At 46.1% G+C, this 26551-nt stretch overlaps 1 pseudogene; it reads right to left on the bottom strand.

The window, feature by feature from the left end:
• Positions 1 to 23477, bottom strand: part of LOC147124281 (tyrosine-protein kinase transmembrane receptor ROR2-like) — a 206450-nt pseudogene extending 182973 nt beyond the window's left edge.
• Between the last annotated feature and the right edge of the window lie 3074 nt (positions 23478 to 26551).

The raw sequence follows: 26551 nt of genomic DNA, 5'->3' as shown, positions 1-26551 counted from the left end.
TTGTTGCCAAAATCCTTGTGAGGCATCGAGCTTTGTGAAGTATCTGGCACCTGACATTTCACTGGTGATTTCTTCTCGCTTGGGAATCTGGTAGTGTTCACGTTTTATGTTTGCATTTAAGTCCTTTGGATCCATGCATACTCTTAGATCATTGTTCTTTTTCTTTACACATACCATGGAGTTAACCCAGTCTGTTGGCTCGTCGACTTTCCTGATGACTCCTAGTGTGGTCATTCTGTCCAGTTCTTTCTTGAGCCGGTCACGCAGGGGTGCTGGAACTCTCCATGGAGCATGTACCACTGGCTGAGCATCCTCCTTTAGCTGGATCTTGTAAGTGAATGGTAGAACTCCAAATCCTTTGAACACATCTTGGAAATTACTCACTACAGAATCCATCGAGTCATCTGGTCTGCTTATGGCAGTTTATACGGTAGACTCTCTTGACCAGTTCTAAGTCCTCACAAGCTTTGTCACCTAGTAGTGAATCAAGTCCTTCAGCCACAACAGAAAACATGAGATGATGCACTTTGTCTTTGACTGTCACTTTGAGTGTGCATACACCTAAGCTATCTATTTTCTGTCCATTATAGTTCTTCAGTAGTACTGACTTTTTCTGTATTTTGGGCTTTTCTTTCATATTTTTAATGTCACTCATACTGATTAAGTTTGCTTTTGCCCCAGTGTCTAGTTTCAATGTAACTAATGCTCCATTTACCTGCAGTGACATTATCCATTTGTCCTCTTTTACTGCATTAACTTTATGTTCAGCATTGTCCATTCCTGAGGGCTGCACATTTTCTGTATCCTTTTCGATATTGTCATATGACACCATTCCTACAAAAAATATCTCACTTAAATCAGTGTCCTCAATCACATTGACTTGTTGCCCTTTCTTTGTTTTTACTTTTGAAAAGCATTGTTTGGCAAAGTGATTCTTTCCATTACATTTTGTGCACATTTTCCCAAACGCTGGGCATTGTCTTGACTGGTGCTGGTAACCACGGCGTTTATAATTAAAAGTTCCATCCTCCGATTGCTTTGCATTTCTGTTCTGCCCATGTTTCTTCCCCTCGTAGGACACAGCACCGACAGCAGCATAGTCACTCATTACAGTCGCATTATTATTAATTTCACTGAAAGTCTTTGCGTGCTGTTGAGCTAGCTCACTGGCATGGCATATTTTCATAGCATCCTCCAATGTTAGCTCGGTTTCTCTCAACAAATGTTCCCTGACCTTTTTATCATGACTACCAAACACAATCTGGTCACGAATCATGGATGATTTCAGTTCAGAGAAATTACATGTTTGTGCTCTCAGTTTCACATCGGTCACAAAGCTGTCAAAAGTCTCATTTTGCTGCTGTGTCCGTGAATGGAACACATACCTCTCATAGGTCTCGTTCTTTTTGGGAGAACAATGTGCATCAAACTTCTTTAGCACATCGTCCATCTTTTCTCTGTCCTCCTCTTGATCAAATACAAATGTATTGAATACCTCTATTGCCTGCGGGCCTGCAACCGTGAGCAGTAACACTATTTTCCTTGCATCTGGCATCGTACCGAACCCGATGGCAGCAATGTGGAGTTCTAATTGTTGTTTAAAAGTCCGCCAATTGCAGTCGACATTCCCCGTGAGTTTCAAACCCTCCGGTGGCTTCAAATTCTCCATGTCGCATTTCACAATATTCAGCAGATATTACCAATCCTGGTACCATGTTATGTTCATAAATAAATAGACGTTTTCATTATGAACAGCTAGCTTGAGCTAGTCATTTATTCAGCCATGTGGACTAGTGTACAGGCATCCATCTTGACTACTGCCTTGTGGGTAGCCCACTACTAAACATACAGCTCCACCTAGTGTACCATTCTAGAATGACATGTTACTGATCATTACACTTATTTCAGTTCTCATTATCTTAGCTCCTTTTCATGGGTGAATTGCAAATTCCCAAACCTTTGAGTGCATCTATCTTTGCCTTGAGATCTTTGTAATGTTTCAGTAACACACCCAGGTAAATGAACAGCAAACTCTGGTAATTCCTGTCAAGTATTGGACTATCCTATGCCACCTTAAAATTTCACTTCAGTCTTCGAAAGTGGACAAATCTCACAGCAGACCTCATTTAAAGTTTAAAGTAAATTTATTAAACAATAAAAAGGTGGCAACAGTGATATAATAGTTATATATTTACAATAGCATTTTATCTAATTCTTCAATTATAAAACATTTTGCAAATCTGAGAACTAATTAATATTTCACACAACATACATAGCATTTTTCTTATCTCTAAAGAATATCAACCTGTAGGTTTTTCTCAAATCCTCTTAGTTGCTTTCAGATTTTCAAACAGCTTCCTGACTTCTTTGCAATTTTCCAACTGCTAGCTGCCTTCTGTAAAAAAACCTTCGAACTGCCTTAATTCAAACAAAGTTGTTTATTTTATAACCCTGAAGAGTGTTACTGGGATAGCCTGGATTTTAGAACATAGGAACATAAGAAATAGGAGCAGGAATAGGCCATTTGGCCCCTCGAGCCTGCTCCGCCATTCAATAAGATCATAGCCTCAATTCCACTTTTCTGCCTATTCCCCATAACCCTTGACTCCCCTGTAGTTCAAAAATCTGTCTATCTCAGCCTTGAATATATTCAGTGACTCAGCCTCCACAGCTCTCTGGGATAGATCATTCCAAAGATTCACGACCCTCTGAGAGAAGAAATTCCTCCTCATCTCCATCTTAAATGGGCGACCCCTTATTCTGAAACATAAGAACATAAGAAATAGGAGCAGGAGTAGGCCAATCGGCCCCTCGAGCCTGCTGCACCATTCAATAAGATCATGGCTGATCTGATCCTAACCTCAAATCTTCTATCACTCTCCATCCCACCCGAACCCATGTGATCTCCCGGGAGAGGCGAAAAACCAGATAAAAAACCCAATGGCCAATTTGGGAGAAAAAAATCTGGGAAATTCCTCTCCGACCCATCTAGGCGATCGAAACTCGCCCAGGAGATCACTCTGTCCCTATATTTTCTACAGTACTTACCTTCTGTAAAGGCGATCTCCACCCCAGCCAGGAACAGGAATAAAACCATCTCCTGAAATCTAACACAGAATTAGAACACAAGAAGTAGGAGCAGAACCAGTCTACACGGCCCCTGGGCCCGCTCCACTACCCACAGGGCCATGACCATTCCGAACCTAGACTCATGTCCAATTTCCTGCCCGCTCCCCGTTACCCTTAATTCCCTTTACTTCTAGGAAACTATCTATTTCTGTTTTAAATTTATTTAATGATGTAGCTTCCACAGCTTTCTGGGGCAGCAAATTCCACAAACCTACCACCCTCTGAGTGAAGAAGTTTCTCCTCATATCAGTTTTGAAAGAGCAGCCCCTTATTCTAAGATTGTGCCCCCGAGTTCTAGTTTCACCCATCATTGGGAACATCCTCACCGCATCCACCCGATCAAGCCCCTTCACAATCTTATATGTTTCAAGAAGATCGCCTCTCATTCTTCTGAACTCCAATGAGTAGAGTCCCAATCTACTCAACCTCTCCTCATATGACCACCCCCTCATCCCCGGGATTAACCTAGTGAACCTACCCCACTATTCAAAAAAGGTGGTAGAGAAAAAGTGGGGAATTATAGACCGGTAAGCCTGACATCGGTAGTGGGGAAAATGCTAAAATCTATTATAAAAGATGTAATAGCAGAGCACTTGGTAAGCAGTGACAGGATCGGATAAAGTCAACATGGATTTACAAAAGGTAAATCGTGCTTGACTAATCTACTGGAATTTTTTGAGGATGTAACTGGTAAAATAGATAAGGGAGAGCCAGTGGATGTGGTGTATTTGGACTTTCAGAAGGCTTTCGATAAGGTCCCACATAAGAGATTAGCGTGCAAAATTAAGGCACATGGGATTGGGGGCAAGGTATTGACTTGGATAGAGAACTGGTTGGCGGACAGAAAGCAAAGAGTTGGAATAAACAGGTCGTTTTCCGAGTGGCAGGCAGTGACTAGTGGGGTACCGCAAGGATCGGTCCTAGGACCCCAGCTGTTCACAATATATATTAATGATCTGGAAGAGGGAATTGGATGTAATATCTCCAAATTTGCAGACGACACAAAGCTGGGTGGGAGGGTAAGCTGTGAGGAGGATGTCGAGAAACTTCAGTACGATTTGGACAGATTGGGTGATTGGGCAGAAACATGGCAAATGCACTATAATGTGGATAAATGTGAGGTTATCCACTTTGGTGGCAAAAACAGGAAGGCAGATTATTATTTGAATGGCAATAGATTGGGAGAAGGGGAAGTGCAAAGAGACCTGGGTGTTCTTGTGCACCAGTCGCTGAAGGTAAGCATGCAGGTGCAGCAGGCGGTTAAGAAGGCAAATGGTATGTTGGCCTTCGTAGCAAGAGGGTTCGAGTACAGGAACAAGGATGTCTTGCTACAGTTGTACAGGGCCTTGGTGAGACCGCACCTTGAGTATTGTGTGCAGTTTTGGTCGCCTTACCTGAGGAAGGACGTTCTTGCCATGGAAGGAGTGCAGCGAAAATTCACCAGGCTGATACCTGGGATGGCAGGAATGACGTATGAGGAGAGATTGTGTTGATTGGGCTTGTACTCACTGGAGTTTAGAAGATTGAGAGGGGATCTCATCGAAACCTATAAAATTCTGTCAGGCCTGGACAGACTAGATGCAGGAAGGGTGTTTATGATGGCCGGGGAGTCCAGAACCAGGGGTCATAGTCTAAGGATAAGGGGTAAGCCATTTAGGACTGAAATGAGGAGGAATTTCTTCACCCAGAGAGTGGTGAACCTGTGGAATTCTCTGCCACAGAGGGCGGTGGAGGCCAGTTCATTAAATATATTCAAAAAGTAGTTGGATATATTTCTTAAGGCTAAAGGGATCAAGGGATATGGGGCGAAGGCAGGGACAGGGTACTGAATTTGGATGATCAGCCATGATCTCATTGAATGGCGGAGCAGGCTCGAAGGGCCGAATGGCCTACTCCTGCTCCTATCTTCTATATTTCTATGTTTCTATGTTTCTTTGTACTGACTCGAGAGCAAGTATGTCTTTTCTTAAGTATGGACACCAAAACTGTATGCAGTATTCCAGGTGCGATCTCACCAATACCTTGTATAACTGCAGCAATACCTCCCTGTTTTTATATTCTATCCCCCTAGCAATAATAACCAACATTCCATTGGCCTTCTTGATCACTTGCTGCACCTGCATACTAACTTTTTGAGTTTCGTGCACCAGGACCCCTAGATCCCTTTCCAGTTTCTTGCCATTAAGATAGTAACTTGCTCTGTGATTTTTCCTGCCAAAGTGCATAACCTCACACTTTCCAGTATTGTATTCCATCTGCCAAATCTCTGCCCACTTACTTAGCCTGTCTATGTCACTTTGCAGGTTTTTTATGTCCTCCTCACTCACCACTTCCCCTCCCATCTTTGTATCATCTGCAAACTTTGATATGTTACACTCGGTTCCCTCCTCCAAATCGTTAATATAGATTGTAAAGAATTGGGGACCCAGCACTGCCCCCTAGTTTTGAATAATTACCTTTCAAATTCAAAAATGAAGGGCAGGATTTTCATTGGGCCGTGGAGTCGGGATTGGAGGCATGTGGGGGGTTAAAATCCTGAAATCAGGGGTCCCGGCCCCATCCCGCACCCAAACCTGCTTCCATGCCAGTTTCAAAAGAGGCGGGTACCCGCCCCGCACTGGGACCCGCCTACCCGAGGCGGGAAGGGATTAGTGCCAATTAACTGCCTGTTAACAGGAAGTTAACAGGTTGTTTTTAGCCTAATCCCTATTTTTAAGGTTTAAGTGTGGGATTCCCGATGACTCCAAACCACGCCAAGTTAGAGGAGGCAGGCCGTCGGGTTGAAGGACTTGGAGGGGTCGAGATGTCGGTGTTCAGGTGAGTGATGTGTGCATGAGTGCAAAGGTAAGTGTGTTTGGTGTGTCTAAAGTGATTAAAGAAGTTTAAATGACCTTTTCTTACCTATTCAGCCTTCCTTCCTTTAGGTCTCGGGAGTCCCTCATCTCACTGGCACAGAAAGCAGAATGGCTGCGAACTGTCAAAAGTGACAGCGTTCAGCTTTCTGTGCAGGAGAGATTTCTAACTGAGTCTGTGGAGAAGGACTCAGGTTAGAAGTAAGGCTGTCAGTGTTTGACAGCTTCAAACAGCTGTGAAACGCTGATATTTCATCTGTCAAAACCTCTTTACAGATGAAATTTCAGTCTGTGACGTCACCTGTTGCCGGGTGGCCTTTAATTGGCCTGCTGAGCCCGCTGGGTGGGCTCAACAAGGTCAATCAAGTTAAAATCGCGTGGATTGGCCGCATCGCGATGGAGGTGGGACTACAACCCCGAAAGTTGTAGTCCCGCCTCCAACCCGACTCCTGAATGAAAATCCTGCCCAAACTCTCACTCAAAATGAACTAATCCTGAAGTCTACTTATATTTGAAACTCATGTTACACCCCCTCTCAAATCTGTTACCACAGAAACTATAACAAACTTTGAAACATTACATTCAGGAAAAGCCTAGTACAAGATTCTGGTTTAGCTGGCTGTTAAAGCTTAGCCATAAATTCAGCAGAAACCCTGTTTGCAGCATGTGAAAAAGGGGCTTCTGCTGAACTCCCACTGAAGTGACAGTGATGGAGTGGGGGAAGCACTGAGGAACCTTATTCCTGTGAGACAGACACAAAATCAAAATTCATACTACGTATGTTACACACACCCTTCTTATCCTCCTTTGTCAACAAGTTAGTTATTTTGTGCTGTTGTTTCTTTGACGTAGGACTTTTAAAAAATGTTTTAAATCGCACAAAATAAAATCTACCAAGAAGCCACTTAATTGTTAATTAACACAAAACTAAAAGTATGAAACAATATACATACATTTTAGTAATATTGAGTTATCACTGGTTGAACTTCCTTCTGATGTACAGTGCACACCACCTGGTGCACGTACAAGTGCAAACGATTAGAGCTCAGACAGGGATGTTCATTTTCCAGGACATATTTCCAGGTTAATAAAGTCTGGCCAAGGACACAACATGCAGAATCATCACTAGACAGGTAGATGCCTAAAAAGATGGGGGGTTTTCTTAAGTACAACTTTTATTTTTTTTTAGGACTAGAACTAGAAAACAATGGTCTTGGGACAGGACGGAGTGAAGGAGCATATTAAGACAGCACTGTTGGATATGATTAGGATCAGCTGTTGTTTTTAGTTATCATTAGCACTATATTACAAATTTCATGGGTCTGCACGATATATTCTCTGAGGCTCAGTATCACGCTCCCTTAAGTAGACCTTGCATCCCCTACAATCAATAACACCCTTTTAATACCCAATATCTAGGTAAATGGATACTACGATTTCACATGTGCTGCTGCGTGCATTTCCTGTCTTTATGAAAGACAGACCGAAAAGCATTTTAGTGAGATGAGCCATGATTGTAAACCAACAAACAGGTTTATTCTACATACAATACATGAATGAACAGAATACAATTTTCCAGTGAAATACCTTTATTTCCTACCACTCCATGTACCATACAAAGTATAAATATGCAACTTTCACTATTCTAAGCAGATACAATTACAAGCAGATCTGTCCCTAAACTGACTGATATTGACTTAAGGTTACAAGCAGTATGGGTTCCCTCTATCATGCTGGAACCCCCACGTGTCTCACATTGACTGGTAAGAGAGACCTCTTCACACTCTCCAAATGGAGTGAGAAAAAAAAGAGAGAAAAATGACATTCCTCTGACCCCTCCTTCAACTCAGTGTGTTTTTTTAAAATTCATTGATGGGATGTGGGCGTCGCTGGCTAGGCCTGCATTTAGTGCCCATCCCTAATTGCCCTTGAGAAGATGGTGGTGAGCCACCTTCTTGAACCGCTGCAGTCCATATGGTGTAGGTACACCCACAATGCTGTTAGGAAGGGAGTTCCAGGATTTTGGCCCAGCGACAGTGAAGGAATGGCGACACAGGTCCAAGTCAGGATGGTGTGTGGCTTGGAGGGGAACTTGTAGGTGGTGATGTTCCCATGCGTCTGCTGCCCTTGTCCTTCTAAGTGGTAGAGGTCGCGGGTTTGGAAGGTGCTGTTGAAGGAGCTTTGGTGAGTTGCTGCAGTGCATCTTGTAGATGGTACACACTGCAGCCACAGTGCGCCGGTGGTGGAGGGAGTGAATGTTGAAGGTGGTGGATGGAGTGCCAATCAAGCGGGCTGCTTTATCCTGAATGGTGTCGAGCTTCTTGAGTGTTGTTGGAGCTGCACTCATCCAGGCAAGTGGAGAGTATTCCATCACATTCCTGACTTGTGCCTTGTAGATGGTGGAAAGGCTTTGGGGAGTCAGGAGGTGAGACACTCGCCGCAGAATTCCCAGCCTCTGGCCTGCTCTTGTAGCCACAGTATTCATATGGCTGGTCCAGTTCAGTTTCTGATCAATGGGAACCCCCAGGATGTTGATAGTGGGGGATTCAGCAATGGTAATGCCATTGAATGTCAAGGGGAGATGGTTAGAGTCTCGCTTGTTGGAGATGGTCATTGCCTGGCACTTGTGTGGTGCGAATGTTACTTGCCACTTGTCAGCCCAAGTCTGAATGTTGTCCAGTTCTTGCTGCATATGGACACGGACTGCGTCAGTATCTGACGAGTCTCGAATGGTGCTGAACAGTGTGCAATCATCAGCGAACATCCCCACTTCTGACCTTATGATGGAGGGAAGGTCATTGATGAAACAGCTGAAGATGGTTGGGCCTAGGACACTGCCCTGAGGAACTCCTGCAGTGATGTCATGTGATTGAGATGAATGACCTCCAACAACCACAGCCAACTTCCTTTGTGCTAGGTATGATTCCAACCAATGGAGAGTTTTCCCCTTGATTCCCATTGACTTCAGTTTTGCTAGGGCTCCTTGATGCCACACTCGATCAAATGCTGCCTTCATGTCAAGGGCAGTCACTCTCACCTCACCTCTTGAGTTCAGCTCTTTTGTCCATGTTTGGACCAAGGCTGTAATGAGGTCAGGAGCTGAGTGGCCCTGGCGGAACCCAAACTGGGCGTCAGTTAGCAGGTTATTGCTGAGTAAGTGCCACTTGATAGCACTGTCGACGACACCTTCCATCACTTTGCTGATGATTGAGAGTAGACTGATGGGACGCTAATTAGCCGGGTCGGATTTGTCCTGCTTTTTGTAGACAGGACATACTTGGGCAAGTTTCCACATTGCCGGGTAGATGCCAGTGTTGTAGCTGTACTGGAACAGCTTGGCTAGGGGCGCAGCTAGTTCTGGAGCACAAGTCTTCAGTACTATTGCCGGAATGTTATCAGGGCCCATAGCCTTTGCAGTATCCAGTGTCTTCAGCCGTTTCTTGACATCACGTGGAGTGAATTGAATGGGCTGAAGACTGGCATCTGTGATGCTGGGGACCTCAGGAGGAGGTCGAGATGGATCATCCACTCGGCACTTCTGGCTGAAGATAGTTGCAAATGCTTCAGCCTTGTCTTTTGCACTCACGTGTTGAGGATTAGTGTTGAGCTGCAAAAGTGCCTGTGAATGAAAAGCCATACAGGGCAGCAGTGATACCTGCCCTGCTGTATGCCGCAGAGACATGGACCATGTACAGCAGGCACCTCAAAGCACTGGAGAGGTACCACCAATGCTGCCTCCGCAAGATCCTGCAAATCCATTGGCAGGATAGGCGCACCAACATCAGTGTTCTTGCTTAGGCCAACATCCCCAGCATCAAAGCTCTGACCACGCTCAATCAGCTCCGATTGTCCGCAAGCCCAATATGAGACTCCCAAAACAAGCGCTTTACTCGGAGCTCCGGCACGGCAAGAGCGCCCCAGGTGGGCAGAGGAAACGCTTCAAGGACACCCTCAAAGCCTCCTTGAAAAAGTGCAACATCCCCACCGACACCTGGGAATCCCTGGCCCAAGACCGCACAAAGTGGAGGAGAAGCATCCGGGAAGGCGCCGAACACCTCGAGTCTCTTCGCCGGGAGCAAGCGGAAGCCAAGCGCAAGCAGCGCAAGGAGCGCATGTCAACCCAAGCACCCCACCCACCCGCCCCTTCAACCACCATCTGCCCCACCTGTGACAGAGACTGTAGGTCCCGCATTGGACTAATCAGCCACCTGCGAGCTCATTTTTAATGTGGAAGCAAGTCATCCTCGGTTCCGAGGGACTGCCTAAGAAGAAGGAAGAAGAAGACACCTTTGGTGTGAGGGCTGGCAGCATCTGTATCCCTGGTTCACCACAGCCCCTGCCAGGCACAGAAAATGAAAACCATTCTAGCACCAGGGTGCAAACTGTTAAATAACATCTTGAAAGACTCATTACCTCAAAGCTGATGAACATGAAAAAGCAAAGTCTGTAATGAATGGCGTATCTGGTACCCTACCCCGAGAACCAACTTAATCAACATTCTAAAAGGCTTATGTATCTCGGAGTTAACCCTTACTAAATGGAATCTACTCTTTATAGCAAGATCATAATATGAATTAAAACAAAATCCCTTCTAGGCCATCCAGGTAAAAAATTCCCAAAACTTACAGTGCTGCATGATATTTTTAAATTGAGAATATAGCATCTATTCTTCAGCTATTCGTAGCCTAATAAATTTGATTTAGAAAAAAAACAAATGTTTCTAAAATAATTCCATATTTGTTTCTAAAAGTAACTATATCCAGTTGCTTGCGCTCAAATTTACATATTAAATTTCCAAAAAAAAAACAAAAGCAATCCTTTGACGAGGAGCCAGAGTGTCTATAAACTGAATTACTTTATCGACCACACTCACAAAAGGTCAATCTTCTGACACCGTGTCTGAATCGTAATTGAACTCTGAATTAGCTCACCTAGTGATTATTTAACAGCAGTTAAAATTTGTGACCATAGAGGAATACAGGATGAAATGCTTCCTGACGAAGCAGCAGAATAATGAATTGATCATTATATCGTATAATGTTCCTCTCCTCGGACTGTTGATGTGATCTACATATAGTCAACCTCAAATTAATCGACTACTTGTATGCTTCAGCAGAAAACAATAAGGGGATGACAGGATCATTTGCTTCTTTCCATGGCTAGAAAGTCCTGTTTACTGACATTTGAAATTGCCGCTTACTGTATTCCATTAGTCTGTGAGTCGAACCTGTGATTTTCACTTGAGGTCCATCAGTGTGAGTGCTCAAATGCTCTATAAACAGTTCAATTGTCTGAGGGACTATTTTCAGAGAACAACAGAACAAATCAATGATTGAATGGATTAGTCAAGACAAACCAAATCTCTTTCATACTTACATCTGTTAATCCTATCCACAAAAATTCCAATTCTTATGCAGTTTGCAGCCACTGGGCTTTCAGGCAGTGGCAAATCCTCACAGTTTGGCAACTGAAGCTGCAGAAGAATGAGTGGGTTTGACCTTGCGATAATGTATTCTGTTCTGCACAGATCATTTTCCAGAACTTCGCACTCATCCCGGCATTATTCACGTGGTTTGGGACTACGGGAATTATCATCGCAGAGAGGGAACACAAAGTGACAGAAAGAGGGAATGGCAAACTGTGAGCACTGATCTGAGAGATGGGTGGAAGTACCAATCATAGTAGATGCAGCTGAAATGGGAAGCACAAAATTTAATTTATAAAGCAGTGCTGTATAAAACCTATAATTATCAAACCATCATTACAAAAAATCACTTGTCCCAGTTTCATATATACTTTTTGTTTGCTTACTTCTAGCGGCAACCTGTTTAACTTAAAAATAATTAATGTTAATCTTCAGATTGGAAATAGCAATTTGAAACATCAAAGCATTATTGAAGAAAATGTGTGGAATTTAGTTTTCAACCCCTGGGTTCTTTAATGAATATTAAAAATAAAGCATAAAGCTCACACAGGCATATAGTTTTAATTTTGGATGATTCAAGAAAATTACACCAGAATGGGCTCCACCCAATTACATCCTTATTTAAAACAAAAAAAAACTGCTTTTAAATGGAACAAGATTGGTTAAATGCCACTATTTGTTCACTGAATTTTGCTGTTTTATCAATGCCAGAAAAGTTGATAATTTTAACATCGATGACCTTAATCTGAAATTGTTCATCTTTAAGCAGGTTGTTCACTTTTACTTTATGTAAGCCATTGGTTTCGTTTTGATCCTGACATATAGAATAGCTTAAAAATAACGTGTTACATATAGAATTCTATTGTTACAATTTTTTTAATTAATCATTTACAACTGTTAACTCTTGAAACCTGAACATCACCATTTGATTTAAGTATCGGAGTACTGCAAATTAAACTCACAGGGACCATATTTTACTAATTCTCTACCAAGCCATGAGAACTGATAATAGCAGTATTAGCAGAGACACCTTCATTTGCCAAGCTGCAGAGTGGCACTGAAGTCTATCTATCCTTGTTGAAGGATGAAGCATTGCATGGTGGGTGCAGACAGCATCCCATACCACTTCTAACGGAAATGTATTGAAGCAAAATACAACACAGACACCCAAGAGATTCAGCAGCTTCATGATTACGAACTTTAGATCTTCATTCTGTAAAATCATGCCTGTAAACTAATTCCATACATTTTGCGGTCATTCCTGGGTCACGCATTATTCAATTGTCACAAGCATCTCAAATACCTACAGGACAGAAATTGCTTCACTTTACCACATGGTATACTACTGGAAGTGAATATGCAACTCTACAGTCACACTTGGCACAGTGGCCCCTTGAAAAGCTTACATTACTGTATGTTTCAAACATAGAATGTTGTATGTTTCAAGTAAACAACATTTATGCAAATAGTACTGAAGTAAAGTTAATCTGATCTGTAGAAGGAAGAGGCTTGATAAGCCAGTAAAGAATTGGCTTGGAAACCTACCTCACTGCACAAACTTGAAACATATTTATCTAGTATTAACTTGAGGGTTTCTCAATCATTTCAAAGATGACAGAAATAAAGTTATGGATCTTTGTAAAATACTGCATCAGCAATATCAGTTGTAGTGATACTCACACTGTTATTAATAACAAGCCCACCGAAGACCTATAGATTGGTGGGGAGAGAGCAAGGTGCTGGCACGGAGGGGGAATACAGTAGAAATTTAGAGAAAGAATGAAACAAAGACGGAAAATAAAGTTAAAAAAATACATTTCATTTATTAATTTTATAAAGGGAGTTGAGGAATAACAGGAAACAGGAAACAAAAGACAAGCTGAGTTTACGCAAACACTGCAGATCTCCTCATAGGTTAGAAACTCGGACTTGAGCAGGGCCCTTGTAATGTTATTCACTTTGAAGATAAGTTAGAACTTTTAGGACTCCTGCATTTCAACTATTTATTGCCCATGAATACCAGTTACATTTCTCCTGATGCTTAAAAATGACACACCAGCTGTACATAAAATGGTATCTCCTTCTTGTCAACATACTGCGGCAACCAGTTCATTTGAAATAAAAAACAGAACGAGGGATGAAATTTGACTTTGGCAATGGCGCAAATTAGGCAATAGCGATTCAGCAGCCCATTTCACACACCGCCCGATTTTCTTTCCACTGACTTCAATAGAAAAGAAAAACACGCTGCCGATTCGATATCACCCGTTTTGCACTACCGCCGAAGTCGAATTTCACCCCCATAGTTTCCTCGAGCAGCCTATGTAAACCCGTTTATTACAAATACAGGCAGCATCAATATTTCAGTCACTGTAAATGGTGGCCATGTACAATCCAAGCTGTGAAAGAAAAAGATAGAGCTCTTGATCAAAATCCTGGCAGACAGAAAGTCAAATCCAGACACAGATAACATCATAAATGCTGCAGATAGTATATATGACAGCAAGAGGCATACAAACAGGTAAACACTAAACGTGTTGCAGTTTTTTGATGAGCTTTTAAATTCTGCCGCTCGTCTACAGGCAAAGCATCAAAAATGTAAGAAATGTTTATTTTTTAAATTTGGCATTAATAAAAAGGTAAATTCTTTGTTTTAAAAAAGATATAATCCAAGACAACAACCCAACATCATTAAACAGCACTTACAAAACAGAAAGTACAGCAGTTACCACAAACAATGACTGTAATTCAAGCACTAAACCGAAGTGCCATTGAAAAATGTTGACTTTGTTTGAACATGTAGAAAATCAGTTTGTATGGCACACACAATGGTATAAATATACTTTTAAAATTTGAAAACAAACAATATGGGGTTGATTTTCCTGGAGCCATCAGGCAGGGTTTCAGGCGTGTGGGGGGGGAAAATCCTGAAGTTGGGGGTTCCGACACCATCCCACCCAAAACCTTGCCCCACGCAAGTTTCAGGGGCGGCGGTTATCCGCCCCGCACTGGGACCCGCCAAAACCAGGCGGGAAGGAATTAGTGCCAATTAACTGCCTGTTAACAGGTAGTTAACAGGCAATTTTTAGCCTAATCCCTATTTTGAGGGGTTTCGTGTGGGATTCCCGACGGCACCAAACTACGCCAGGTTAGAGCAGGCGGGCCGTCGGGTTGAAGGAGTTGGAGGGGTCGCGATGTCGGTGCTCAGGTGAGTGATGGGTGCATGAGTGCAAAGGTAAGTGTGTTTGGTGTGTCTAAAGTGTGTAAAGAACTTTTACTTACCTGTACTTACCTTAACAGCCTTTCTTCCTGTAGCTGTCAGGAGCCCATCACTCAGCCGGCACTTAAAGCTGAACGGCTGCGATCTGTGCAAAGTGACAGCCTTCAGCTTTGAGTGCTGCTGAGAGTTCTAACTGAGTCTGTGCAGAAGGACTCATGTTAGAACTCAGACTGTCAGTGTTTCACAGCTTCCAACAGCTGTGAAACACTGATATTTCATCTGATGAAAATTGCAGTCTGTGACGTTACCTGTTGCCGGGTGGCCCTTAATTGGCCTGCTGAGCCTGCTGGGCGGGCTCAACAAGGTCAATCCAGGGAAAATCGCGCGGATTGGCCGGACGTCGAAGTAGGCGGGTCTAAAACCCAAACGTTGTAGCCCCGCCTTCTTCCCAACAGCTTCAGGAAAATCGACCCCTATGCCTAGATGTATTTAAATGAGAGTAATGAAGAAGTTGACTTGCAGCCTCATATATAATAAAAAAGATAGTGGGGGGAGAAATTCAGTTGTTAGCGCCAGCTGCTAGCGCCTTAAGAGGACGATAAGTGGGGCGCGAAGCGGCTAGCGCCCGGGCGTGGCGAGACCTGCGCCTCTCACGAAATTGAGCAGACATTTAGCGGCGGCGCAAAACCGCAACGCCCGCTCAGCTGCGCGCGCAGATCCTTACGTCATTTCATGGTGCAACGCCCTTGGGGCGCCCCAAACCAGAACTTCAGTGGCGCCCCCCTTCTTTCTGCCTGGCGCTCCCAGCGACTGGTTGACTGGAACGGTTCCCAGTCGCTGTGGGGCTGGGGGGACGCTATTTAAAGGGGGCTTCTTAGTGGTAGCCATTTTTGGACCACTCCTTCTGTGTGTGAGAGAGAGAGATTTGCAGAGAGACAAAGGGAGAAAGCTTTCTGCATTGAGTCAGCGCTCGCACAGGTACTTCTGGCTTCAGCCCAGGACTTTGCAGTTGGATTGATTTTCCAGTGCCATAACCTTGAGTGGCCACATATTATGAGGGCTGCAATGGGTGGAAACGTTGGGTTTCTCCATTGCATTGAGAGGGCTCAGAGGCGCCGAGAGAGAGTGCCAATCATGGCCAGATGGAGGAGGGCCAACAGGCGTCGGCACAGGACACCTTACCCTCCCAGGGTATACCGCCAGCAGTTCTCATACCTCGACATGTCTGAGGAGCAGTGTATTCAGAGGCTTTGATTCAGAAGGGAGGTGGTCACTGAGCTCTGCCACCTGCTTCAGAGAGATCTGCAGCATCAGCTGAGGAGTCATAGAGTCATAGAGTTTTACAGCACAGAAAGAGGCCCTTCGGCCCATCGTGTCTGCGCCGCCCATCCATCCCTGTCCAGTCTAATCCCATTTTCCAGCATTTGGTCCATAACCTTGTATGCAATGGCATTTCAAGTGCTCATCCAAATGCTTCTTGAATGTTGTGAGGGTTCCTGCCTCTACCACCCTTTTAGGCATTGAGTTCCACATTCCAACCACCCTCTGGGTGAAAAAGTTCCTCCTCAAATCCCCTCTAAATCTCCTGCCCCTTACCCTGAATCTATGCCCCCTTGTTATTGACCCCCCTACTAAGGGGAAAAGTTCCTCTTTGTCTACCCTATCTATGCCCCTCATCATTTTGTACACCTCAATCAGGTCCCCCCTCAGCCTTCTTTGCTCCAAGGAAAACAACCCCAGCCTGCTTAGTCTTTCTTCATAGCTGAGGCGCTCCATCCCAGGTAACATCCTGGTGAATCTTCTCTGCACCCTCTCCAAAGCAATCACATCCTTCCTATAGTGAGGTGACCAGAACTGCACACAGTGCTCCAGCTGTGGCCTCACCAGCGTTTTGTACAGCTCCATCATAACCTCCCTGCTCTTATATTCTATGCCTCGGCTAATGAAGGCAAGTATCCCATATGCCTTTTTAACCACCTTATCTACCTGTTCCGCTGCCTTCAGGGATCTATGTACATGTGCACCAAGGTCCCTCTGACCCTCTGTACTTCCTAGGGTCCTACCACTCATTGTGTATTCCCTTGCCTTATTTGTCCATCCAAAATGCATCACCTCGCACTTTTCAGGGTTAAATTCCATTTGCCACTTTTCCGCCCATCTGACCAACCCGTTTATATCGTCCTGTAGCCTGAGGCTTTCCTCCTCGCAATTTACCACCCCACCAATTTTCGTGTCATCTGCGAACTTACTGATCATACCTTTTACATTCTCATCCAAATCATTTATGTAGATCACAAACAACAAGGGACCCAGCACCGATCCCTGAGGTACCCCACTGGACACAGGCTTCCAGTCACAAAAGCAACCTTCGACCATCACCCTCTGCCTCCTGCCACTCAGCCAGTTTAGGATCCAGCGCGCCAAGGCACCCTGGATCCCATGGGCTCTTACCTTCTTGACCAGTCTCCTATGCGGGACTTTGTCGAAAGCTTTACTGAAGTCCATGTAAACCACATCCACAGCATTTCCCTCATCCACCCCACTAGTCACCCCCTTGAAAAATTCAATCAGATTTGTCAGACATGATTTACCCTTGACAAAGCCATGCTGACTATCCCCGATTAATCCTTGCCTCTCCAAGTGGAGACTAATTTTGTCCCTCAGAATTTTTTCCAATAATTTCCCTACCACAGATGTTAGGCTCACTGGCCTGTAATTCCCTGGTTTATCCCTGCTACCCTTCTTGTATAATGGTACTACATTAGCTGTTCTCCAGTCCTCTGGTACATCCCCTGTGGCCAGAGAGGTTCTGAAAATTTGTGTCAGAGCCCCTGCAATCTCCTCCTTTGCCTCCCACAGCAGCCTGGGATACATCTCGTCCGGGCCTGGGGATTTATCCACTTTTTGGCCTGCTAAAACTGCTAGCACCTCCTCCCTCTCGATGCTAATATGTTCAAGTATGTCACAATCCGCTTGCCCGATTTCTATGTCCGCATCGTCTTTCTCCATAGTGAACACAGATGCAAAAAATTCATTTAAAACCCCGCCTACATCATCTGGCTCTACACACAGATTGCCACGTTGGTCCCTCATGGGCCCTACCCTTTCCCTGGTTATCCTCTTGCCCTTAATATACTTATAAAACATCTTAGGATTTTCCTTTATTTTGCTCGCCAGTGTTATTTCATGGCCCCTCCTCTCCCTCCTAATTTCTTTTTTAAGTATGCCCCTGCACTTTTTATACTCCTCTAGGGCTTCTTCCGTCTTTAGTCTTTTGTAACTGCCAAAAGCCCCCCTTTTATTTCTAATGCATTTTTGTATATCCCTTGTCATCCAAGGTTCCCTTTGCTTGTTGGTCCCACCCTTGACCTTTACAGGAACATGTTGGCGTTGTACTCTCTCTATTTCCCTTCTGAAAGTCTCCCACTGTTTTGATGTGGATTTTCCTATAAGTAGCTGCTCCCAGGCCACTTTGGCCAGATCCTGCCTTATCATATTAAAATCAGCCTTCCCCCAATTTAGAACCCTTATTTCCGGGCCGTCTTTGTCTTTTTCCATGACCACCTTAAATCTCACCGAATTATGGTCACTGTCGCCAAAATGCTCTCCTACTGATACTTCCACCACTTGCCCGGCTACATTCCCCAGAATTAGGTCCAGTACCGCCCCCTCTCTTGTAGGACTTTCTACATGTTGGCTCAAAAAGCTCTCCTGGATGCACTTTAAGAATTCTGCACCCTCTAAGCCTTTCACACTCTGACTATCCCAATTTATATTGGGGAAGTTGAAATCCCCCACTATTATTACCCTATTATTTTCACACTTCTCTGAGATTTGCCTACATATCTGTTCCTCTATCTCCCCCTGACTGTTTGGGGGCCTATAGTACACTCCCAGCAAAGTGCTTGCCCCCTTTTTGTTTTTAAGTTCTACCCATAAGGCCTCATTAGAGGAACCCGCTAATATATCATCCCTCCTTACAGCAGTAATTGACTCCTTAATTAATATTGCAACACCCCCTCCCCTTTTACACCCCCCTCTGTCTCGCCTGAAGATTCTATACCCCGGAATATTGAGCTGCCAGTCCTGACCCTCCCTCAACCATGTCTCCGTGATAGCAACAATATCGTACTCCCATGTGCTCAACAACAACTTCAGTTCATCCACCTTATTTGCAAGACTCCTTGCATTAAAATAAATGCCTTCCAGCCCTGCCATATTCCCTTTTGCCTTCACATATTTGCTCTGCCTTCCCAGCTGACTTGTTTTTTCCTCTGTATTTGGCTGTAAATCATCCCCTACTATAGCTCCACTCTGTACCCCATCCCCCTGCAGGACATCTCTGTCGGTGGCAGTGAAGGTGACAGTGGCTCTCAACTTCTATGCCACCGGCTCCTTCCAATCTGCTACTGGGGACATTGCCAATGTCTCCCAGTTCGCGGTGCATTGCTGCATCCGCCAAGTCACGAATGCCCTCTTCAAAAGGAGACGTCAGTACATTTCCTTCCCCATGACCCTGGACAAGCAGCAAGAGCGCGCAATGGGATTTGCAAAAATAGCGGGCTTCCCCATGGTCCAGGGCGCCATTGACTGCACGCATGTGGCTTTGCGGGTGCCTCAAGAGAATGCCGAGGATTACCGCAACTGGAAGGGGTTCCATTCGTTGAACGTGCAGTTGGTATGTGACCATAGACAGCTGATACTAGCTGTCAATGCCCGCTTTCCAGGCAGCAGTCACGACGCCTTCATCCTGTGCCAGGCTTCTGTGGCAGACCTTTTCGAAGCCCCGGCTCACCCAGGAGGTTGGCTTCTCGGGGACAAGGGCTATCCTTCGTGCACCTGGCTGATGACCCCGCTCCGTGCGCCCAGCACCCCTGCTGAAGAACGATACAATGAGAGCCATCAAGCGACCAGGAACTTAATTGAGCACACAATCGGTGTGCTAAAGCAACGGTTCCGCTGTCTGGACCATTTCGGGTGAGCCCTTCAGTACTCGCCTGAGCGAGTCTCCCATTTCGTTGTAGTGTGCTGCATGCTGCACAACCTGGCTATCCTCAGGACTCAGCCACTGCTAGCAGACATTGGAGGACCACCAGAGGAGGAGGAGGAGGAGGAGGAGGAGGTGCACCAAGACGGGAGGGAGGCACAAAGTGCAAGGGCCGTCCGTCAGCGGCTTATTGTAAGTCGGTTCTAGGCCCCCTCTGAGGGAATGGCTAGTGCCATTGAATGAACATGAATGGAACCGTTCCGCAAACCCTGAGCCGGTCAAGGCAACAAATAGTTCAAAGAGCAAACATGCACAATCTGAATAAAGACAATTATTTATTTAACAAACTCTGTGCCTTTCCCGCATGACAAACAAATACAGAGAAACCCCCAAAAAAACAGTCAGACACATAACTGGCTCTCACAACCTGGAGACAATGAACAAAAGAGTTAACCAAAAATGACCATGATCCTCGGCCTTCACTAAAAAAATTCACAGCATTTTGCCACACCTCCTACTTTTTGGCCTGCGAGGGTGATCTGCTTCGCTTGCGAGATTGGCCTCTTCCCACCCTGCAGCTCCTCCGCAATGGGACCCCAGTGGCTGCAGCAAGGCTGGGGGAAGGCTGCTGAGTGGCAGAAAGTGAGTCGGCAGATGCCCTTAGGGGACGGCCTGGACGAGCTCTGGGCCTGGAGGGCCCGGCTGCTGACTGCTCCAACTCTGCATGGGCGGCAGCAGTCTGTCCTACGGGTGGTGGCAGCTGCAGTGGAGGAGTGATGGTGTTGGCAGCAGGAATGCTGCCATCCTGACAGAGCACAGGCACTCCCTGGTTGGACGACACACTGGCACTCGCACGGGGCAGCACTGAAGCATGCGGAGCAATCTGCTGAAGCACAGACTGCTGGCCTGCTGCAGCGCGGCGAGGGCCCCGGTGAATCCTGCCCGATCCAGCGAGGGTGGCAGCAGTCAGTGCTCGTGTGGCCCTAATCTGTGTCTGCATCAGACCAGCCACTGACTGCATGGCACCACTAAGCACTTGCGTGGAAGCCGCCTGTACTGCACCGAGGTCCTGCAGACTCCTTGCCTGTGCTGCCCCGAATTCCTGTACACTCCTTGCCAGTGACTCTATGGAGTCAGGCATCCTTGCCACTGCAGCCATGAGCTCAGTGTGCCTGTGCTCCGCCTGGATGCCCATTTCAGCGAGGAGCCACACCTCTGCGCTCACTGTAGCAGGACTGGAGGCCAGACTCTCCCTCCGGGCAGAAGGCTGCCAAGCTTCCCAACCCCCCCCCCCACGTTGCTGCAGCCCGCTGGGCCCCGGAGCTTCACCCTCCTCAGACCCTTCCCCCCTGCTCCCCTCCAGGGAAGACGTGTCCCCATTATGGCCATGGGCTGCCTCGGCTGAGGGTGGCACTGATGGTCCAGCTTCCTCTTCCTCCTCCTCGCCTTCAGAATCACTCACAGTGGCAGCTTGAGGGCCCGCCTCCTCACCTGGCGAATCAGCATCTGAAAGCAGGGAGGTACAAGAGTTGCTTTAGCATGAGGACAGGGCGGCAGCGAGGGAGGCATGAGTGCTGCAATGCACTGTATTGGTTCGATAGTGGCAAAGGATGCTGGTGTGAGGCACAAGTGGAAGGAGAGAGGTCAAAAAGGTGATGACCTTACCATTGCTGTCCAGAACGGGGTCGGCATCTCCAGTGGCGACGGGGCCAATCATCCAGCCTGCCATAATCCGTTCCACTCGCTGCTCCAGATTGCTGAGGTCTTTAAGTTCAGGACGGTCTCCCCCGGTCCGTTGCTGCTGCCTCCTATTGTGCTCCAGCTTGCCCTGCAAGAGAAAGGACGGGCTCTCAGTACACTGTGAAGCCCTGATCTTGGCTGCACTGCCTCCCATGGTGGAATAGCCCTTACAGTGTGAAGCCCTGATCTTGGCTGCGCTGCCTCCCATGGTGGAATAGCCCTTACAGTGTGAAGCCCTGATCTTGGCTGCACTGCCTCCCATGGTGGAATAGCCCTTACAGTGTGAAGCCCTGATCTTGGCTGTACTGCCTCCCATGGTGGAATAGCCCTTACAGTGTGAAGCCCTGATCTTGGCTGCACTGCCTCCCATGGTGGAATAGCCCTTAGAGTGTGAAGCCCTGATCTTGGCTGCACTGCCTCCCATGGTGGAATAGCCCTTACAGTGTGAAGCCCTGATCTTGGCTACACTGCCTCCCATGGTGGAATGGCCCTTACAGTGTGTAAAGTGGTGAATGTGCATGTGAGCTTCATGAAAGGCCCATAGGTGTTGGATGAGGGCTGGGCATTGGGGCTTTCAGGACCCTTTGGCCATAAAGTGAGGTGCATATGCAGGGATGAAGAGGATACTGGAAAGGGTACTCACCCTGACAACCCAAGTGAGGTCGTTGAACTTCTTCCTGCATTGCACAGGGGTCCTAGGTACCATGCTGCTGGAGGTCACTCTGTGTGCCACCTCCCTCCAAGCTTTTCGATATTCGTTGGGCAGCGGCCTCCTGCCACTGTCCGGAAACAGAATAGATCGCCTGCGCTCCACTGCGCCAACCAGAACCTTCAGGGCCCCCTCACTGAACTGCTGCGCTCGCTCCCTGGCCCGCTCCATGGTCCTAGGCATTACAATGTCGCAGCAGGTCTGTCCAGGCTGAGAATCAGGGCTCCAATGTGCAGGGCGTGGCTGCAAGCCAAATCGACCCTCTCCCTTTAAGAGGTGACCGGCGCTAGCGTGTCTGCCTGCAATCGCTAACTGGCCGCACCTACGCTGCGCCCGCCCTCGGTGGTAGCGCCTCGCCTCTCCGGCTTAGCGCCTTAGGATAGTCGTGCAGTGCCTGCTTTAGCGCACCAAGAACCTCTTGGGGCGAAGCAAGTCAATTTCGCTGAAGGTGGCGATAATTTGCGCCGGGCGCTAAATTTAGCGCACGCTCGACTATAACGCCCCAAACATGGCGATACTGAATTTCTAGGCCATAGTGTTTACTTTTCAGTGGAAGCACAAATGGTTATTGCTCTGTTGCAGGGGTACCAGTAATGCCTACCAGTAATTTGGTTTTCAATTTCTCCCTGCATCTGGAGGGAATCCACATAAATGCTCTGGTTGCCAATGAATTCAGCACATGCAATTCCCCTGTATGGCTGACAGAATCCATCTTCACTGTCTTCATCACTGTAAAAACAAATACATTTAGTTACAGTTACTGCTTACTGTACTTGGGGTGTCAAAAAGATAAAGTGTGCCTTGCTCTTCCTAATTCTTTCAGCCCTATAGGTACTGTGTAACTACTGAGCTTTCAGGACTGCAATCAACTATCCACTTTAATTACATTAAGTTGCTAACACTAAATATATTGCTCTTACTAAATTATTTGTTATATTTGCAGCTTCCTCCAAGGTGATGGTAGTGGGCATTCACAGTTCATTGGTTTCAAAAATGATTGCTCGTCTGTGAAGCACTTTGAGACTATACGCAAATCTTTTTTATTTATTTGATGATGATCTGATTATTGAAAAGTCCAACTTAAAAGCATACTCATGCATTAGCAAAAGCCACTTTTATACTGGTGCTGTTTTAACTTGGATACTGGGAGATGAGCATCTGAGATTCAGCTCTCAGCATTAACACTACTAAATCAGCTTCTTTATCCCAGTTGTAGACTCAGGAAAATGAACGTGTTGTTGGAATAAGGAGGTTGAATTAAAGCTGCTTTTATACTATGCAAGACTAGTGCTAGTGTTGCCAGTTCTCAACACAAGGGTCTCGTGCAGCCAACAGACTGAAGGTAAACCAATTTTTTACCGAGCCTTCCGGCAGCCAGCTTTAGCAAATATGGTAAGTTTACCTTCAGGTTGCATCGGCTGCACGAGACCCTTGCGTCAGGAACCAGTGGTTCAGGCACAGGTCTCGCATAGTTTAAAAACAGCTTGTGTAATATTATTGCTGAGAGCCAGCTCACGAGCACACTTCTTACAGAATCCCACCTAAATGCTGAGAGCTGAATCTCAGATGCTCGTCTCCCAGTATCCAAGTTAAAACAGCACCAGTATAAAAGTGGTGTATGCTAATGCATGAGTATGCTGTTAATTTGGACTTTTCAATAATCAGATCAACACCAGTATAAAAGTGACCATACTGTGCCACATAATGGAGGATGTGGCTTCTCCCCATGAAGATTTCTGAATCTCAGTCATTTATCTGGAGGGCATTGTCAATTTATTTTGACGAATGAAAGGAGATATTGGAAGTGTCAAGCTAGTTGCAGACTCATACATTCCCTAGAGGTCGCTGCTCCAAGATCTTATTATTTTGGTTCTTCATGGTGCTAGATATCATAGGGCTGGGAGGTACTGTCAAAGTAAGTGTTGTGAGTTGCTGCAGTGCATCCTGTAGCTAGTACATACTGCAGCCACAGTACGCCAGTGGTGAATGGGGTGGATATTGAGTCCAATGGCAGTGGTGTTGATCAAGTGAACTGCCACTCCTACTCTGCTCTCTGTCCTTAGCCTCTTGCACTGTTCCAATGAAGCTTGAGGAACAGCACCTCATCTTTCGATTAGGTACTTTATAAGCTCGCAGACTCAACATTGAGTTCAACAATTTCAAATCATAACCACTGCTCCCATTTTTTCAGACAGCGGGTGCTGGTAACGGTTCTGCTATTGCCATTTACGGCTTCTCTAGGCCAATGTTCTGTTTCTTACTTGTCCCATTCGATAGGGAGGGCTGAGGCCATAGAGGGATTTGAAAACAAGGATGAGGATTTTAACACTGAGGCATTGTCGGACCGGGAGTGGGTGTAGGTCAGCAAGCACAGGGGTGATGGGTGAATGGGGCTTGGTGCGAGTTAAGTTATGGGAAGCAGATCTTTGGATGAGCACAAGTTTATGTAGGGTGGAAGATGGAAGACCAGGTTGGAAGCATTGGAATAGTCAAGTTTAGACATAACAAAGGCATTCGAGATCAATCACCTCGAAACTTTGTAGATGTTGACAGGTTGTATCTCTTATTTTGCTGTACTGCAAGTATAATCTTTGTATTTTAACTCTAATTCTTGTATTGTAGCTTCTTTTCTAATTGTAATAAAACATACTTCGTAAAAGGTTCCCTCTAGTCTTTGAGTACTAAAGATCGAATCTCATAAATTACTCAGATATTGTCGCCTCGAGGTACAGTTTTGTACAAAGTATCTGTCTTTGTTTATGTGTTTAGGTTGTTGTACGTGTTAACAAGTTTTATGGTCATAAGAGACCCGTGTAATAGTCCAGAGGCGGTACTGTGGTTGGTTCAAATTGCCTCAATGGGGTGGGTTGTTTAACGTAGAGACATGAATTCATGATTTGGGTAGCTTAATGTGGCGAGATTCTCGCACAGACTGACAAGTTTAAGTGGTGGTTTGGTTAACGTGGTGAGAGATATCCTCACACAGGCTCACGATTTTGAAATTAAAAAAAAATGAAGGATGGAACATTCAGGGGGAGAAATTCGGTTGTTAGCGCCACCGATTAACGCCTAAAGAGGCCGAGAAGTGGGGCGCTAGCCAATTTCCGGGCGGGCGCAAGGCGCCTAGCGCCTCACCCCATATTGAGCATGCATTTAGCGCTGGCGCTAAATCTCAGCGGCTGCTCATGGGCGCAGGCTGATTATGACATCATTTGAGTGTGCAACGCCTTTTGGGCGCCCCGGACCGGAAATTCAGTGGCGCCCCCCTCCGTAGCGCCTGGCGCTAATAGTGACAGCTTAACTGGACCTTACCAAGTCGCTCTCGGGCTGGAGGAGCATTATTTAAAGGGGACTGGTGTGGTTTAAAAGCGGCAGCCAATTTTGGAGCACAACTTCCTCAAGAGCTACAAAGAGTTGCTGAGCTGCACACTGAGAGCCATTTGACCGCTGAGCCAGCGCAGGCAGACGACCTTCAGCCTTCTGACCATCACCTTGCTGTTGGTGAGCCTTGACAACGGGGAACCTTCCTGTGGGCACTTATTATGGGGGCTGCATTGGAGGGGAACGTCCTGCTGCTGAATCATCTGGAAAGGGCACTGAGATGCTGGGAGGGGGGCGGGCATGGCCAGACGGAGGAGGGCCAACAGACGTCGCCACAGCAGACCTTACGCTGGCAGGGTTTTCCGACAGCAGTTTTCCTACATGAACATGCCGGAGGAGCAGTGTGTCAGAAGGCTGGAATTTAGAAAGGAGGTGGTGATTGAGCTGTGCCAGCTGCTTCAGCCAGATCTGCAGCCTCAGATAAGGTGCAGGACATCTCTGTCGGTGGCTCAGAAGATGCCTGCTGGCCTGAACTTCCACGCAAGCAGCTCTTCTCAGGCTGCGCATCAGAGGCTGATCAGAAGTAGCTTCTAGGCCTGTTAAATCCGTGAATCTTAAGGTATGGTGTTCTTCAATAAATAGACGGAGACTGCAGATTAACAATCAACAGGTGTTTACTGGATGAGGGTAGTCTAAAAACTAACAGTACAGATCCCTGCTCAGGGCTTATATACAGGTGTGGTCACTGCCGGTACTACAGTATACAGAAGCTGTAAAAGTAGTTCTCTCTTAAAGGTACATACACTACAATTCCTCCCCTTTTAGATTAACAGTACCATAACATTCAATTAACAGTTAACACTTTTAACATGCACATTAACTGAAATAGTCCATTTACAGATTCAGTCTTTGGGGCGGCTTCCTGATTCTTTCTGGATAGCGCCTTTCCTGAGTGTCTTGCTCTTGGTGCGAAGGCGATTCTGGCCCCCTGTCGTCGGTTAGTTCATCAGCTTCCGATGCTACTGTTTCTGGGGTAGATGCTACCGGTATGTCGGGTTGATCACCAGGTACGCGAGACATGGGGTTGACTCGTTCTTGTGACGCTAGGATCTGGTCGACATGGCGTCTCACAATGTTCTCCCCAACATCCACTGTGTATATTAGTGGC

This window comes from Somniosus microcephalus, chromosome 1 (genome assembly GCF_052327205.1).
Source record: "Somniosus microcephalus isolate GS21.2 chromosome 1, FLI_Smic_1.0, whole genome shotgun sequence".
Taxonomy (NCBI): Eukaryota; Metazoa; Chordata; class Chondrichthyes; order Squaliformes; family Somniosidae; genus Somniosus; species Somniosus microcephalus.
This window is presented reverse-complemented; position numbering and strand designations above follow the sequence as displayed.